A 19697-nucleotide genomic window follows, 5' to 3' on the forward strand; every position below is an offset into this window, starting at 1 on the left:
TTTTGTTGCTGCCACATGAACTGTAGTAAGTCTGATTTTTTTTTGCCTATTATATAGTTGATTTTTTGCATGTACATTACCGAATTCTTGGCCTGTCATATAGCCAATTTATGGCCTGTCATATAGCCAATTTATGGCCTGTTACATAATAAAAATTTCAACCTATTATATAGTCAGTTTATGGACTGTTTCATAACAAAAATTTCAGCCTGTCATATAGTTGATTTTCAGCTGGTTACATGACAAATTATCGGACTGGTTAAATACATAATCATGTGACTGTTCATGTATGTCATGATAAGACTGTTCATGCTTTATAAAACGTTACATAATGTGTGCTTCTATATGACTGTTATGCACACTTTTACAGGATTGTCATGCCTTATGAATATTACTAAAAATATGTTATGTGACTGATTATGCATGCTTTTATGTGACTGTTCTTGTATCAAAAAATGTCACAAAATTTTTATATGGTTGTGTCGTAAAGAGACACCACATACGTGGAGAAATTAATATGAGACTGCATATGGTTATCGGTTGAGGCTGTGATGGTTTTGCCTAAGCCTAACCGATTGCCAATGAGGTCTTAGTGTTATGCCGTGTATGATTAACATACCTTCGGGCTCAGTATGTTTTGATTGGTAACCCGAGCATACTCGAATTTGGTAAAGATGTGGTTGTTTACATATGCTCATGAACTTGAGTTTTGTGTTGGCTTAAATATGCATATAGTGAACACGTGAATTCTGAAATTACATTGTTGTTGCATCAGCATGATCATGTGTACGTCTGTATATTATGCATGAGATGAATCATGAAAATAAAAATGTATATTGAAAGCATGTGTTCATATGCATATGTAAATTGTTTATTCATGCACATTCGTATTGTGTGTGAATGAATGTGCATTTGTGAACATGTTTGGATAATTATGTGATCACATGTTCACTTTGCATAAGATGCACCAGTGGTCAGATGTGATCCACTGTAGGCCATGTGGACCATGAGCAGGTGTTGCTCTAAGTTTATTCTATGCATTGCAAAAATCCATTTGAAACTATTGATTTCTGAATTAATTGCACTGTTAAATTTTGTAACGGGCCAAGGTCACATGTTGTATTTTGCATGTTGATTTGTAAAATAAATCTTTTGAAAAGAATGTCTTTTGATAAAAGATAAAAAAGATAAAATAGTGTAATTAATGTTTCTTCTTGAATGTTCCTTTTACATTATGGGAATCCTAGATGGCGGTTTTGGAGAACCGTAAGGATACTAAAACTCTGTGTGCGATTGTGCTCCTAAATATGATATGGTGGTTCACCTCTCAGCCACGATTTAGGGAGTTTCTGTCACTTTGCCTGAGGGTGGTGTGCAGACATAGTTATTATTGGTATACCAAGAAAGTGATATCAGTAGATGTTGATTTTCCTGGTGTTCCGACATTAAATGTTGATTTCTAATGTTCTGATGTATGACATTGATTTTTGATATCGGTCGAGGGCCAAATCTGAAACCCATTAATAAAACACAAATTATGTGTTAAGCTATAACTAGGATATCTTGAACTTCGGGAATTGTTGTGCCCATTTTTTCATATCCGCAGGTTTTAATGAAAAGTGAAACTAAAATTGTGTACATTTAATAGCGACATGCATACAAAAGAAAACTCTGACAAGAATTTAATAAGCTATTCATGCATGTGCATTGATATCATGCATATTTACTATTCTGAAATTAGTTTATGCACCTTTACCTATTTTCATTTCATGTGAGATATTGTTGTTGCATGCTAATTGTTATTAAATGCATGATTGGTTGTTTGGATTATGAGATAGTTGTAGTCATGTTCCTCTAAAAATGTTATATGAATTGATTTATACTTCTCTTGCCTATTTGTATCTTTAGAAAAATTCGTACACAGGATCTTTAATTTTGACCCTGTGCTCTTTATGTTTTTCATAGGTCCTGAAGCCCAATGATGAGGACATCTACTATATGGGGCTTATGAGGCTTCATGACTACTTTCTGATATTTTGTTTGGGACAGTGTGGCTCTATAATTAAGGACATTTATTTGATTATGTTCTTAAACTTTAATTATTGATGAATAAAGTTAATTAGTCGATTGTTGGGTTAATGTAAGATCCCTTGTGGTTTGGATTGTGTTATATCTGTAAGGCTCCGGATCTCTGGGTAGAGTTTCCACAATTATAAAAAAAAAAATCCACTTTTCAATAGGGATGAGTTTGGTTTGTTACAAATCTCTGGATTGAAGTCAAATTCGACAGATGCCAAATCCTTTTTTTTAGAAAGGCAAGATGGGGTTAGGCATAACCCCACCAGTTATTGTTCAATGTACCACTAAGGTTTTTTAACCTGCAACATCCCACCACAAGGAGACGTACACTGATAGCTCTTACCAACCACGTCGAGCCCCATTGGTAACTCATGCCAAATCCTCCAATTACTAAAATGAGAGATCTCAAATCCGTGGATCTAAAATCTTCAAAACTGCCAAAAAATGCAAGGCTTTTTGGCAAGGGGGTCAAGCTAAAAATCCTTTGAGGATCCCAATTTCATAAGATGTTAGAGCAGTATTTCAAAGAATGGCTAAGTGCCATGGCTATTTGACACAGGAAACACATGACAACATTTCACGTGGGGTCTAAACTTTGTAGTTGTGGGCCCCATGCAATGCTGTCGTGTGATTGGCTAGTGTCATATAGTCATGGTTGTTAGCTGCTCCTTTAATCTCAAACTCAAAGAGACTTGTGCACACTTACATATTTTTATTAGTTTTTTTACACCTAATGGTGGGTTTGACCGATTAGATTGTGCCTTGCTGGTGACTGATTAGATCTTGGTACTAGCCCTTGTGTGTGGATGTAGAATTATTATGGACCAGCAACTCGAAAAATGATTTTGTGGATGTGCAATCATGTTAAGGGGGTGTTTGATTCACCGAAGAATCTCTTGGAGGGACACCACACTCCCTGCTGAGGTGTTGTCCCGCATTTGATTCACCTATCATGTGTGTTCTGTGCTCAATTTAATTGAGGGGATGCAAAAGTCCAAAACATTTGTCTCTCACTCAAGATTCTTATAGCCAGAACATTTGTCGCTTTGCTTGTTCGACCGACAAATGTTCTACATGGCAAACACTTTTTAAGAGTGCATTGATGCCAATATGTTTTAAGAGGGGCAGAAAGGGAGATAATAAAAGTATGAAAAATTATCATAAGTATTGTACGACAAAAATGATGCATTTCACGAAAAACCTTATAATTTTCAAAAATTTGTTTGATGTCCAAAATTGCAAATATCTGTCATTAAAAAGACCATTTTAACCTTTGCATGAGTGGTTTTCTTTCAGATATGCAAATTTTCCCCCAAATATGTTCCCAAGTATTGCATCAAAGATTTATGACAGACCTTATCACTGATTTTTTACCTAAAAAATAAATGATTTCAAAAACACACACAAAAGAACAAAGAAATTAGACATAAATACCATTTCAACGATACCTAATTCGCTGAAAAATTGTGAACAAATGTTGAGATACAACCCTTACAACATTTCTAAACAGGAGATGAAAAGGCACGACTGTGGTTATCCTTATTATTCTATGCTAATGACCACCTGCAGTAGAAATCTGAAAAAACAACAAAAGGGACAAAGACAAATCGAGGCATTAACTTTCCAATACCATAAAGATCACCTTAATCTAATGAGTGGTTGGGGAGAAATATCCTTTGAAAGATAGACTGTTTGGTTATTCTAGTCTGCAGAGCATGTTTTTGTTTCAGTTTTAGAACTCAAAAACGAGAATCCTAAAGGGGTTTTTAGTTGTTACACAAAACAAGAAAGTTACATGCATGTATCACATTTTCAACAACTATAAAAATGTAAATTTTCAATATCAGAGAGATGCATATCAGAGAACAAAGACTGTCATGCAAAAAATATGCAAATTTTCTTTAAAATATGTGAATTTTCTCCCAAATATATGAATTTCCTCCTAAATATGTGATTTTCTCCTACATATGTGATTTTTTTTCTAAATATGTGTCAAAGTATTGCATTTAAGATATGTGTTAGAATTTGCCATTAATTTTTTACTTAAAGAATGAAGGATTTTTGAAAAATACATAAAAAAACAAAGAAACTTGACAAAACACATTTTCAACGATTCCTAATTCGCTAAAAAACAATGAACAAGCATTGAGAAACAACCCTGACATGATTCCTAAAATAAGAGATGAATAGGTGTGATTGTGTTTATCCAGATTATTCTATATTATTTTCTGCCCACCTGCATCAAAAATCCAAAAAAATAATAAAAAGAAAAGAGACAGATTGAGGCCTTAGCTTTCCAACACCACCAAGATCACCTTAATCTGATGAAAGGTTGGAGAAAAATATCCACTAGAAGATAGATTGTTTGGTTGTTTCAGTCTGCAGAATATATTTCTGTTCTGATTTTGAAACTGAGAAAGGGGAACCCTAAAGGGCTTTTCGGTTCTGACTTAAAACAGAAAAGTTACAGTCTTGTGTTTCCGCTTTCCAACTATTATAAAAATATAGGTTTTCAACTTCGGATATGAGAAATAAAGATTTGAGAACAAAAATTATTCTGCAAAAAATATGTGAATATGCGAATTTCATCCTAAATATGTAAATTTCCTTCTAAACATATGAATTTCCTCTTATATATATGATATTTTTCTCTTAAATATACAAATTTCCTTCTAAATATATAAATTTTCTTCCAAATATATGCAATTTTTCTCAAATATACAAATTTTTTTCCAAATATGTGAATTTTCTCTTAAATATGTGATTTCTCCTAAATATTTGAGAAGAAAAACATATATTTAAGCAAAAAATCGCATATTTGAAAGAAACCCACATATTTATGAAGAAATTCACATATTTAGGAGGAAAATCATATATTTGAGAGGACATTCACATATTTGGTAGGAAATTTGCATATTTAGGAAGAAATTCATATATTTGAGAGAAAAAATAAATATTTAGGAAAAAATTTATATATTTGGAAAAAAAATTGCATATATAAGAGAAAATTCACATATTTAAGAGAAATTTCTCATATTTAAGAAGAAATTCACATATTTAGGAGAATATTTTCATATTTGAGAGAAAAAAATACATATATAGGAGAAAATTCACATGTTTAAGAGAAATTTGCATATTCACGTATTTTCTGCAAAACCATTTTTTTTTCATATCTGTATCTCTCTGATCTAATAATGATAACCTATATTTTTATAGTCGTTAGAAGAAGATATAGGCCTGTAACTTTCATGTTTTTAGTAAGAACTGAAAACCCTTCTAAGGTTTATGTTTTTGAGTTTAAAAAATAGAACAGAAATATGCCCTACAAACTAGAATAATTGAACAATCTATCTTTCAAAGAATGTTTCTTCCCCACCACTAATCTGATCAAGCTGATCTTAGTGGCATTAAAAAGCGAACAGCATGATCTCTCTGCACTTTTTATTATTTTTTTAGATTTTTGGCACGTGGCTAGAAAATAGCATAGAATAATCAGGATAGGCACAATCACATTTGTTCATCTTTTATTTTAAAAATGTTATCAGGGTTGTATCCCTGCATCCGTTTATCATTTTCTAGCAAATCAAGTATCGTTGGTAATGTATTTATGCCTAGTTTGTTTGTTCTTCTTTATATTTTTTCATAATCTTTCATTTTTTGGGTAAAAAATAAGTGGTAAAGTCTGTAGCAAATCTTGGATGCAATACTTAGACACATATTTAAGAGAAAATTTAAATATTTGAGAGAAAAATCACATATTCAGGAGGAATTTTGCATATTTAAGAGGAAGATCGTGTATTTAGGAGAAAATTCGCATATTCGCATATTTACAAATTTTTGTTGAACATTCATTGTTCTCAGATATGTATCTCTCTGATTCAACGTTGAAAACATATATTTTTAAGTTGTTGGAAAGTTAAGATACATGTCAATAAGTTTTCTATTTTGAGTCAGAACTGAAAACCCCTCTAAGGTTCTCGTTGGAGTTACAAAATTGGAAACGAAACATGCTTTGTAGACTGGAACAACCAAATAGTCTAACTTTTAAAGGATGTTTCTCTCCAACCACTCATTAGATCATGGTAACCTTGGTGGCATTGGAAATATAACACCTCGATATGCCTCTATTCTTTTTATTATGTTTTTGGGTTTCTAGTATAAATGGCTAAAAAATAGTATAGAATAATTGGGATAGGAATAACCATGCTTGTTCAGCTCTTGTTTTAAGAATGTTGTCAGGGTTGTATCTCGTTCGTAGTTTTTCTGCAAATCAGGTATCGTTGAAAAGGTATTTTTGTGTAGTTTCTTTATCCTTTTATTTAGTTTTATGGAATATGGTGCACACCGACAATAAGTCAGTTCGTGATCAAGACATCGAAATAAAATTCTATTGCAAAAGCAGTCAAAGTGAAATTTTATGGAATATGACAATGACTGATACTACTAGAATTTGACTTAGTAGGTCACTAAATTTGAAAAAACTGATTAACAGAGAAAACACAGAAAACAAAAATATCTTTCCAACGAATCAATAATTGTAATTTTTTGATATCGGGGTGCCATGATATGGTATGAATAACCGGTCTGAATGATGCACCAGAAATACAGTCACTCGAATGACTGTACTCTTTGTTCAGATCTATTTTTGGTGACTGCAAATACAAAATCTGTCAGCGGACTGAACACTGGAAATATAGGAGAGTTCATTAGATTTTCAACAAATCTAAGTAAGCACAAAATAGACCTATATCTACGAAGATACACTCTGATTATCAGGACTGGGTCAGACAAACCAAAATGCATAAACACACATCAAGCACAAATGCACAAGTTTTGATTTTCGATTTTAATTTTTTGGTGGTTAAAATTTGACCTGCACAAAAAATATACTTCCAATGGTGATTTATCAAATTTTCAACTACCCTTTCTCTGAAACCCAACTCCGGTTAGACAATGCTCAACTCAAACACGAAAGATAATCAACCACACAAGCTTTCAAGAAAATAACTTAACAAATCTGTATTCATTCAAAAGACATGCATGTTTTAAATATGGTGCAACACAATCCAACTCTAACAATGAGATGACAGATTTAAGAAGCAATAACAACATCCACAACACAAATTTAATAGAGCAATTGGGTTTTAGCCAAACTGATGGAGACAAAAATTGGCCAGTTCAAGCCACAAACATGTTTCTTCAATCCTAGTGGTCACAAGATAAGAAGTGTAATCTAAAATTGCCACCAAGGAACACATGCAACATTATGGGTCACGAACAGTAGCAGAGATGCACTTAAAACAACAATAGTGGATGCCCTTCATGTCCATCACGATACCATGAGGATGGAAGGCATCCTACTCGGTTCCTCCAAGCTCGAATACTCCAAGTTTGGCTCAAAACACAAAAATTGTCATTCTTTCTCCAAGTTTCTTCTCAAAACTTTTGCAAAATTCTTCAAAGATCCAAAAAGACCCCTCTAAAATTTTATGGAGCTCTTTTAAAGAGGAAAGAAAGTGGTTGTGTCTCCCATTGGTTCTTTGGGAGGTTACCTCCCAAGAGGCTAATAAAGGGCCATCTTTTGAAATTTTTGTTTTACTCTCCTCTTGGTTGGCCAATGGAGAGCCACCAAGAGTGAGAGGATGGTCTCTTTTGGGCGGCACCTCTAAGAGGCACAATGAGAATGGGTAGTGAGGTATCTGGATTTTATTGGACCCTAAAGTTCCCCCTCACACTTTGGCTAATGGCACTCTAAAAGAGTTGGCCAATAGGAGGGCTCCAACCTAGATGGACGAGACCTTCAATATTCAAGACAAAATTGGATCAAATATACGGATCCATAGCTGAAACAAAATATAAAACTATTCTTTGACCACTTACACCATCTAGTGCTACAAATAGATCCTAACGAGCACTAGAATTATCCAAATTCGTAGAATCCAACACCTATAAAAAAATAAAATAAAACAAAAAAAAATATCAATATTTTTGAGTGATTCTGAAGTCACAAAAAAATGGAACCACATATCAAAAATAATTTTTTGAGATGGACGAAACAAAAATCTCAAAAAATTAAATCATAAAAATGACCAAAATGCCCCTAAGTTCCATTTGGACCCAAATAGGTCAAATTAGGCTTGGATCTTCTGGGATAAGACTTCCTAGATCGGGTATTCAAAGATGGATCACTCTGTTGCTCCTTGCTAATATCCAAATGCTCTGGATGCTCTACATCATACCCCTAGGTTTGGAAGGCTTCATCCACAGAGCTGAGTCCTCCTCAAGCGATTCTCTATGGTACCGCTCCAAATGCTTGACATTGAATACATCTGAAGTCTAGAAATGATCTAGTACTTTAACCTTTTTAGCATTTTCATAATTAACATTAATAACCTCGCATAGACCAATGCACCAAGATGCTAATTTTTTGTGTATATCATGAGGCATTCTTTCCTTGGTTAAAGTAGCCCAAACAAGATCACTGGTTTGAAAGACTATCATGTGACACTTTTTATCATAATTAGCTTTGTACTTACCAATACTCTCTTATAATTTTTGATATATCTGTTCATGAATATCTTGCAAGAAAGAAACATGATCCTAGATAGAATTTAAAACAATACCAACAACAAAAATATGAGTTAAATTTACAGGAGAATATGGGTTAGATCCATAAAAAAAGGACTAAAACCAATAGATCTATCGACAGACTTTTTATATGCAAATTCAGCTTGAGCAATTATATGTGGTCAAGACTTAGGTTTATCACTAACTAATGCTCTCAATAGGTTACCTAAGGATCTATTCACAACCTTAATTTGTGGATATTGAAGAGTACTAAAATGCAATGAAGTTCCTAAATTCTTCCACAATTGTCTCCAAAAAATGCCCAACAAATTTAACATCCCTGTCTGAAATTATAGTTTTAGGAATACCATGCAATTTATAGACTTTCTTGAAAAACAAATCAGCTACGTGAGACACATCCATGGTTTTCTTACAGGGTATAAATCTAACCATCTTTGCATATCTATCTACCACAACAAAAATAGAATCTAGTACTTGAGACATTTTGGGTAGACTTAATACAAAATCATGATGTTTTGCAATGGTTTTTCAAGAATGGGTAAGGGTAAATATAATCCAGCATTGGTGACACTACCCTTAGCTATACGACATGCATGACATTTTGCTATAAATCTAGTCACATATCTTCTCATATGTGGCCAAAAATATGTTGAAAACACTAACTTCATGGTTTTATCTCTACCAAAATGGCCTTTATTATGCAAATTAGAAATGAGCCTAATTCTAAGGGAACAATCAAGTATACAAAGCAAATTTTTCTTAAGCAAAAAATCATCAACCAAAAAAATTCAGCATGCGTATTCTCATTCACTTTATTAACAATTTTTGAAAAATAACAATCACTAGCATATAAAGAAGCAAACTCTTCAAAACCCCAAACATATATTTTCATGGTAGAGAGTAAAAAACTTTTCCTATTTAATGCATCAGCCACAACATTGTCTTTACCTGCTTTATGCTTCAAAACAAAATTAAACTCTTGTAAATATTCAACCCATTTAGCTCTATGTGCATTTAATTTATGTTGACCACTAATATATTTCAATGCCTCATGATCAGTATGCAAAATGAATTTTCTATGTACAAGATAATGCTAACGCATGAGAGCTCTAATAATATCATAAAACTCTTTATCATAAGTATTGTATTTCGATTTGGCTTCATTCAACTTTTCACTGAATTAGGCAATGAGTTTTCCTTCTTGACTTAAGACAACACCTATACCAACACCAGATGCATCACATGACAAATCAAATGCAAGATCAAAGCTAGGCAAAGCCAAAACAAAAGTAAAATACAAATGTGCTTTCAATAATTCAAAAGATTTTTGGGCCTTAGGGTTCCACTGAAAAATGTTCTCCTTTATGCAATCAGTCAATGGAGCAACAATGCTACTAAAATACAGAATAAATCTTCTATAAAATGATGCTAACTTATGAAAGCTCCTAACAGTCATAATAGAGTTTGGCATGGGCCAATCTCTAATGGACTCTACCGTTGATAGATAAAAAAAAATCTCGTCGTAGACATAATATACCCTAAAAACAAAACCTCAATAGTCAAGAACAAGCACTTATTATAAGATGCACACAACTATTCTTTCCTAAGCATGTCAAAAATTAATATCAAATGATGCAAATGTTCATACTCACTCTTGCTATAAATGAGTATATCATCAAGATAGACAACCAAAAATTTTCCTATATGTAACGACCCAAACTTATACCCGTTAAAAAAGTGGCAATTTTTTTTTAACATTTGCAGAAACATTCCCAGCGACCCGAGGCCTTTACTGTCATAACCAATCCACAACTATAAGGGATCTTACACTATCATCATATAAACCAAACTAACTTTATTAATTAAAAACATAAAGTTTGAGAACATATGCAAAAAAATATAAGTAGTTCAAAATAGTGGAGCCGCTCTTTCCCCAAGTAAAGTTGTCAATCAATCGTGTAGCCCTCGTAATCGTAAGTCCCCTCACTGGGCTCCAGAGGCCGTGAAAAAATTAAAAGTAAGGGTATCAGAATCAAAGATCCTGTGTACGAGTCCCTCTAATGAATCAAATAAGTAAAAAGAATATAAATAAGATTCATGTAATATTTTAGAGGGCTATAATTACAACAAAATTATTATTCAATTAATTATTCATGCAATAGGGAATAATTATTAAGCAAAAAAAATAATTATTAAACAATAGGGATCACTATTAAGCAATAGAGAATATTTATCATGCATTAAGAAGCAAATATCATGCAATCATTAATTTAGCATGAGTAAGGGAACAAGTAAATATGTATAATCTAATGCATAACAGAAATATGCATGATTTCAGTGCACATGAATGAATAAATTATATTTTTTATCAGAGTTCTCTTTTATATGCATGTCTCTATTAAATGCATACAAACTTTAGTTACTCTTTTTATTACTGTTGCCCGTGGATACTCAAAATGGGTAAAAATTTCCCGAGGTCAAGTTAGGTTCTGAGTTATAGCTTAACAAACAACTTGTATTTTATTATTGTACTTGATATTTAGCCCTCGACCGACATCAGTAATCAACACCATACATCAGAACATTAGAAATCAACATATAATGTTGAGACATTATGAAAATAAATATCTACTAATGTCATTTTCTTGGTATACCAAAAACAACTAATGTGTCTACACACCACCATTAGGCAAAGTGAGAGAATCTCTATAAAATTGTGACTGGGAGTTGAACCGCCTAGTTGAGTTCAGGGGCATAACATGCACATAAAGTTTTAGTATCCTCACAGACCCCAAAATCGCAAGTCTAGGATTCTCACACTAAAGAAGGGAAATCCAGAAAGCATGAATTACATTGTTCTCTTTTTTTTATCTTTTTATTATTTTAATTTCTTTAGTTTATAATTCAACACGCAAAACCAACATCATACGTTTCATAAATCAACATGCAAAACTCATCACAGGACCACAACTCGTGGCACAAGAAAGAGTGTAATTAATTCAATAAACATTAAGTTGATTTTTGCGATGCATAAGAAAACTAAACATGGAGCAACACCTGCTCAAAGCCCACATGGCCTATGATGACCCACTTTTGACCATCGATGCATCTATGCAAAAACCATAATGAATATGCCACTTATGCATTTATTTTACATGCTTTCAAATGCATATTCGCACATGTTACATAATAGTATATATGAATAACAAATTTCATATGTATATGATCACATGATCGCAAAAATACATCTTTATTTTCATGATTCATCTCATGCTCAATATGCAAACATATGTGTGATCATGCGAATGCAACAACAAACACAAATTTCAGGGTTCACATTTTCATTTCATGCATATGTATGTAAGCATTATATTTTAAATATCATAATCATGCACAACCAACAACTCTTTTACCATTTTGGCAATCTCGATATACAACACACATACCCATCGAGTCCAACTCTTGCTTCCCGTACATGGTCAGCATTGGTAGTCTCATATGAATAGTCCAATGCTCATATGCAAGCATGCATAACAGTCCATTTATAAGCATGCAAAAGTGTAGCAAGTATATACATGCAATTTCGCATAAAACATGTGCACAAGTCTATACATTCACATGCATAAAAGCTAAACTTTTAACATAAGTAAATCTAAAAATAACATATGCATTTTACACATGTAAATCTGAACATAACAAGAACATTTGACATATAAAATTCTGAGCTCGATCACGATCCTTTAACACGCACACAAACACATGTAAATTCAAGTATAGATATAATTTTGGTCATATAGCAAAGCGTGTAAGAATCAACATGCGTGACATGTAAAGTTTGTACATTCATTACATATGAATCTAAACATACTTTCATGTAATTCTGAACATTCATTATATGTAAATATGCAATCATATATAAATCTGCACACATGTGTAAATCTACATATGCATATGGTTCTGGTCATGAACATGAGCACTTAACGTGGGTGATTCTGGACTTCTAACATGCATAGGAATGCATATTTAACCTGAGCATACATGTCACCATGCATATTCGCTATTTATTTTATAAACTGCCCAGTCTTTTCTTTTTAATTTCTGTTTCTATGTGATTCTTGAACCTGCCATAAAAAAATTTTTATATGTTTCTGTGTCATTTCTGACATAATGTGAATGTGTCCAGCCTGTACCAGTGTTGCAGATTTTCCCAACCAACATATTTGAATATTGAATATGCCCAGCCAGACAACATATACATCAGCCAAGAAGTTTTTTTTTTCAAAACCTAAGTCTTCCCAGAAACTTTTTCTGTTTTATTATTTTTATTCTGTTTCAGTTCTAACTCTTTTTATGGTGTTATTGAGTCAACAGTCGGTTGGGCTTATCATACAAGTGGTTGCCCAGTCAAGAGTTGGTTGGGTCCACTAACTATACACATTTTTTTTTATGTTCCTGCGCAACCATTAGTGGTTGGGGGTTTATTGATAGGGAGGTTGGGGTTAAACAAACCCCTACCAGTTATACCAGCATACCATTTGGGATTTGAACTAGCAACATCCTAACACAAGGTGACGTGCACTAGCTGAACTTACCAGACAAGCAAATCCCTCATTGGTTTCTTTTTTATTTCTGACAGGTACTCAGCCCAGCTGAACCAGTCGGCTGGGATTGATCAATAAGCAACCCTACCCAGTCGACTGTTTCAGCTGGGCTTAGCCACAACCTAATCGGCCCATATGTTAAATATATTTTATTTTTTTAGCTTCAGCCTCAGCCGAACCAATCGGGTGGGACTGAACAATGCACTTTTTTGCCTTGCCGACTGAGTCAACTGGGGCTGAACAGTTCCCTGTTGTGTCCCAAAAAATTAGACATCAAGATTTTTTTTCTTTGTTTCCTTAAGTCCTCCAACGCCTAGCCCAAAAATTTTGTTTTTTTTTCTTTGACAGTTAGCCCAGTCCAACCGAATCAGTCGACTAGGACTGAGCAGTCTCAGTTTAATAGAGACTCATTGTATATATATATATATATATATGATCAATCCGAAAAGGTAGGTTTGATCTGGGTATAAAATTTTAATAATTTTTTATATTTTAGATATATACACACATTTTTTCAGTATGTCCTAATTTTGTGGATGAAATTTTTTTAAGGTGGTAGAGGTGTAATATCGTATATTTTCATACTTAGTTAAATTCATATACTATTGAAAATTTGGATAAGTGTTGTAGAAATATAAGTAGAACCCTCAATGTTAGGGTGTAATATTTGAGTTCGGGCGTGGCCCAGGTCTCATCAACAAGACCTAAATGAGCCAATTAAAAGGTGATAAAAAAATTATTTTTTATCTTTAAATTCAAGCAAAATTTGAGCAAAATTTGGGTTGAATTCGGGCGAATTTTAGAGGTGAAATTCGAGTTATATATCGTTAGATGCGTCTCAAATTTATGAGTATAATAGTATTTTACTTTTTTGAATTTGGGCTACGGTTGGCTTGAAAATTATATTTTTTTCTAAAAAGGATCGCCTCGACAGGCTGGGTCTGGATTTGGATCGGATTGGATCTAATACCTATGATCCAAAATAATATGGATCTAGACTCACTCCAAGACCCATATTAATAAGAATTGATCCAACTTAGGATCCAAATGAATTTTGGATATGGATTTGGATCTTGGCTCTAGATCCAGATCTAATTAAAATATAACTTTAAATTCAATATATAGGTTTAAATTAAAGTTAACTAGAGTTAAAAACACTCCCTAAGGGATAAGGTACCCTCTAAAAGTTTCTGGATATTTAATTATTAATAATTAATTCATTTATTATTAAATTAAAATTAATTTTGAATTTCAGTTTTGGTTAACTAATCAGGAGTTCCTAAGAGAGTCTTTAAATGGTTTAAGAAAGATAGAGAAGCCTAGAAAGACTACTTGATTTAGAAAAGTAGGTGAAAAAGTCAAACTTAATAGAATTTTAAAAATATTGAAAAGATGGGAGAGAAGGACTCCCAAATGGGAAGTCCTCTCTCCATCCCACATTAGAAGGGGCTAGCAGGATAAGGCCATATTCCTCTATAAAAGCATAAAAAAAAAGAGAGAAAAAGCAAGTGTAAAAGAGAGAAAGAGAGAAGGGAAGAAGGAAAAGAAGGCGAAGAAGAAGAGGAGATCATCTTCATCTCCAACCATCTGACATTTCATCCATCTCCTTTTTTGAACGTCAATAAGGTACGAGTGTTCTCTCTTGTTTCGGATGAGAAAAATTGCCTAAATATGCCTTAGGCAATATTTTTGATAGGATCCATGGATTCTTTGTTAGTTTTTCATCTTTTAATCCATGAAAATTAATTTAGGCAATTCTAGAATATGTGTATTTTTACTCCATATTATTTTTGCATGTATTTTGTGTTTTCCTATATATATATATATATATATATATATGTGTGTGTGTGTGTGTGTGTGTGTGTGTGTGTGTGTGTGTGTGTGTGTGTGTGTGTGTGTGTGTGTGTGTGTCCATGGACACCATGGACAGATTTGTCCCATGTGTTTAGCGGAGAGATCTAGCCAACGTGATGATGGGCAAATTTGGCCAAATCTGAACCTCTGTCTGTTCTGTCCATCCTGGATAGATCTATCCGCTGGACAAGTGGACGATTATGGATAGGTGGACAAGGGACAACGATGCTTGAAACTTGAATCTGTATATGCAAAAAAAAAATTGTATAAATATGCTTAAAGAAAAGAAAAAAATTTAGTTTTGGTGCCTTTTTATTCGGGATAGGACGAACAACTGTCCAGTCCCAACCTAAACAGTCGGCTGGGATAGGATAGTCTGCTGTCCAGTCCCAGCCGTCTGTCTAGGCTGAGACTGGGCCCCTGTTTTAAAATATATATATATATATATATATATATATATATATATATATATATATATATATATATATATATATATATATATATATATATATATATATATATATATATATATATATATATTTAATGTGAATAGAATAAAAAAACATATATATAATATGTTTAAGTTTGCTTGTTTGAGGACCAGATAGAATTTTATCTAGTCCCAGCCGATGCAACCCTTGTTACAAAAAAAAGGGGTGTAATATATATATATATATATATATATATATATATATATATATATATATATATATATATATATATATATATATATATATATATACATACAGTGAGTCTCCAGCCGACTGAGTCGGCTGCACTGGGCTAACTGTCAAAGGAAAAAAAAAACAAATTTTTTAGGCAAGGCATTGGAGGACTTAAGGAAACAAAGAAAAAAAATCTTGATGTCTAATTTTTTTTGGGATACAACAGGTGACTGTTCAGCCCCAGTTGACTCAATCGGCAAGGCAGAAAAGTGCATTGTTCAGTCCCAGCCGATTGGTTTCGCTGAGGCTGAAGCTAAAAAAACAAAAATATATTTAACATATGGGCCAATTAGGTTGTGGCTAAGCCCAGCTGAAATAGTCGGCTGGGCAGGGCTGCATATTGATCAGTCTCAGCCGATTGGTTCGGCTGAGCTGAGTACCTGTCGGAAATAAAAGAGAAACCAATGGGGGATTTGCTTGTCTGGTAAGTTCAACTAGTGCACGTCACCTTGTGTTAGGATGTTGCAAGTTCAAATCCCAAATGGTAAGCCGGTATAACTGGTAGGGGTCTGCTTAACCCCAGCCTCCCTATCAATAAACCCCCAACCACTAATGGTTGGGTGGGAGCATACAAAAAAAAATGTCTATAGTTAGTGGACCCAACCAACTCTTGACTGGGCAACCACTTGTATGATAAGCCCAGCCGACTGTTGACTCAATAACACCATAAAAAAGGATAGAACCGAAACAGAATAAAAATAATAAAAACAGAAAAAGTTTCAGGGAAGACTTAGGTTTTGAAAAAAAAACTTCTTGGCTGATGTATATGTTGTCTGGCTAGGCATATTCAATATTCAAATATAATGGTTGGGCAGATCTGCAGCACTGGTACAGGGTAAACATATTCATATTCTGTCAGGAATCACACAGAAAAATATAAAAAAATAATTATGACAAGTTCAAGAATCACATAAAAACATAAATTAAAAAGAAAAGACTGGGCAGTTTACAAAATAAACAACGAATATGCATAGTGACATGTATGCTCAGGTTAAATACTCATGCCTATGCATGTTAAAAGTCCAGAATCACCCACGTTAAGTGCTCATGTTCATGACCAGAACCACATGCATATGTAGATTTACACGTGTGCAGATTTATATATGATTGCATATTTACATATAATGAATGTTCAGAATTACATGAAAGTATGTTTAGATTTATATATAATGAATGTGCAGACTTTACATGTCACACATGCCGATTCTTACACACTTTGCTATATGACCAAAATTATATATATACTTGAATTTACATGTGTTTGTGTGCATGTTAAAGGACCGTGATTGGGCTCAGAATTTAATATGTCAAATGTTATTGTTATGATCAGATTTACATATGTAAAATGCTTATGTTATTTTCATATTTACTTATGTTAAAAGTTTAGCTTTTATGCATGTGAATGTATAGACTTGTGCATGTGTTTTATGCAGAATTGCATGTTTATACTTGTTCAACTCTTTCATGCTTATAAATAAATTGTTATGCATTCTTGCATATGTACATTGGACTATTCATATGAGACTACCAATGCTGACCGTGTACGAGAAGTATGGGTTGGACTGGATGGCTATGTGTGTTGTACCCCGAGCTTGCCAAAATGGCAACGAAGTTGTTGGTTATGCATGATTATGATATTTAAAATATAATGCTTACATACATATGCATAAAATGAAAATGTGAACCCTGAAATTTATGTTTGTTGTTGTATTCGCATAATCACACATATGTTTGCATATTGAGCATGAGATGAATCATGAAAATAAAGATGTATTTTTGCAATCATGTGATCATATACATGTGAAATTTGTTATTCATGTATATTCTTGTTTAACATGTGTGAATGTGCATTTAAAAGCATGTGAAATAAATGCATAAGTGGCATATTCATTATGGTTTTTGCATAGATGCATCAATGGTCAAAAGTGGATCATCGTCGGTTGTGTGGGCTTTGAGCGTGTGTTGCTTCATGTTTAGTTTTCTTATGCATCGCAAAAATCAACTTAATATTTGTTGAATTAATTACACTGTTTCTTGTGCCACGGGCTATGGTCCCGTGATGAGTTTCACATGTTGATTTGCGAAACGTATGATGTTGGTTTTAAATGTTGAATTGCAAACTAAAGAAATTGAAATAATAAAATAATAAAAAGATAAAAAGAAGAAAATAATGTAATTCACGCTTCTTGGATGTCCCTTCTTTAGTGTGGAAATCTTGGACTTATAGTTTTGTGAGACCGTGATGATAGTAAAACTCTGTGTGCATGTTGTGCCCTTGAACCCTACTAGGTGGTTCACCTCTCGGCTACGGTTTTAGAAAATTTTTGCCACTTTTTTTTTAGAGTAGTGTGTAGACAAAAAAAATTAATTTTGGTATACCAAGAAAATGACATTAGTAGATGTTCATTTCCATAATGTTCAGGCATTAGATATTGATTTCTAATGTTCCGATGGATGGTATTGATTTCTGATGTCGGTCGAGGGCTAAGTGTGGAACCCAGTAATAAAATACAAGTTATATGTTGAGCTACAATTGGGGACCTAACTTGACCTCGGGAAATTTTTACCCGTTTTGAGTATCCGTGGGTAACAGTAATAAAAAGAGGAACTAAAGATTATATGCATTTAATAGGGGCATGTATATGAAAGAAAATCCTGATAAAAGATAATAATTTATTCATACATGTGCACTAAAATTATGCATATTCCTGTTATACATTAGATCATGCATATTTACTTATTTTTTTTACTCATGCTAAATTAATGATTGCATGATATTTGCTTCTTAATGCATGATAAATGTTTCCTATTGCTTAATAGTGATCTCTATTGTTCAATAATTATTTTCTCTTGCTTAATAATTATTCTCTATTTCATGAATAATTAATTGAATAATAATTTTATTATAATTATAGCCCTCTAAAATATTACATGAATCTTATTTATGTTCTTTTTACTTATTTGATTTATTAGAGGGTATCGTACACAAGATCTGTGATTTTGTTAGCCTTACTTTTGTGTTTTTCACAGCCTTTGAAGTCCGGTGAGGGGATTTGCAATTACGTAGATTTACAAGGGCTACATGACTGCTTGACAACTTTACTTTGGAATAGAATGACCACTTTTTTGGACTATTTATATTTACTTGCATATGTTCTCAGACTTTATGTTTTTAACTAATAAAGTTGGTTTGGTTTGGATGATGGTAGTGTAAGATCCCTTGTGGTTGTGGATTGGTTATGTATGTAAAGGCCCCGGGTCTTTGGGAATGTTTCCACAAATGTTAAAAAAAATACCACTTTTTTAATGGGTATGTGTTGGGGTCGTTATACTATATTTGGTCTAAAAATATGGTTCTTGATTCTCATGAAAGTAGATAGGGCATTGGATAACTCGAAGGACATCACAAGTCACTCATACAGTTTATCGTGAGTCTTAAATGCAGACTTCCACTCATCACCAGACCTAACTCTAATATGGTGATATCCACTCCTCAAATTTAACTTAGAAAAAAAGTTTGACCCTGTCAACTGATCTAATAGGTCATCTAACCTAGAGATGGAGAACCTATATTTGATGATAATTTTATTAATTGCACAACTATCAATACATATCCATCAAGTATCATTTTCTTTGGTACTTGTAATGCAGAAATTGTATAAGGGCTAAGACTCTCTCTAACATGACCCTTTGCTAACAGCTCTTCTACGTGCCTATGAACTTCTTTATACTCTATAGGACTCATCCTATAATATGAGGCATATGACAATTTTACACCTAGATGAAAATCTATATGGTGTTGCACATCTCTAAGCAGGGGTAAACCAAAAGCTCTTCAGGGAAGATGTCC

This window comes from Nuphar pumila, chromosome 8, assembly GCF_984573655.1.
Source record: "Nuphar pumila chromosome 8, dmNupPumi1.hap1.1, whole genome shotgun sequence".
Lineage (NCBI taxonomy): Eukaryota > Viridiplantae > Streptophyta > Magnoliopsida > Nymphaeales > Nymphaeaceae > Nuphar > Nuphar pumila.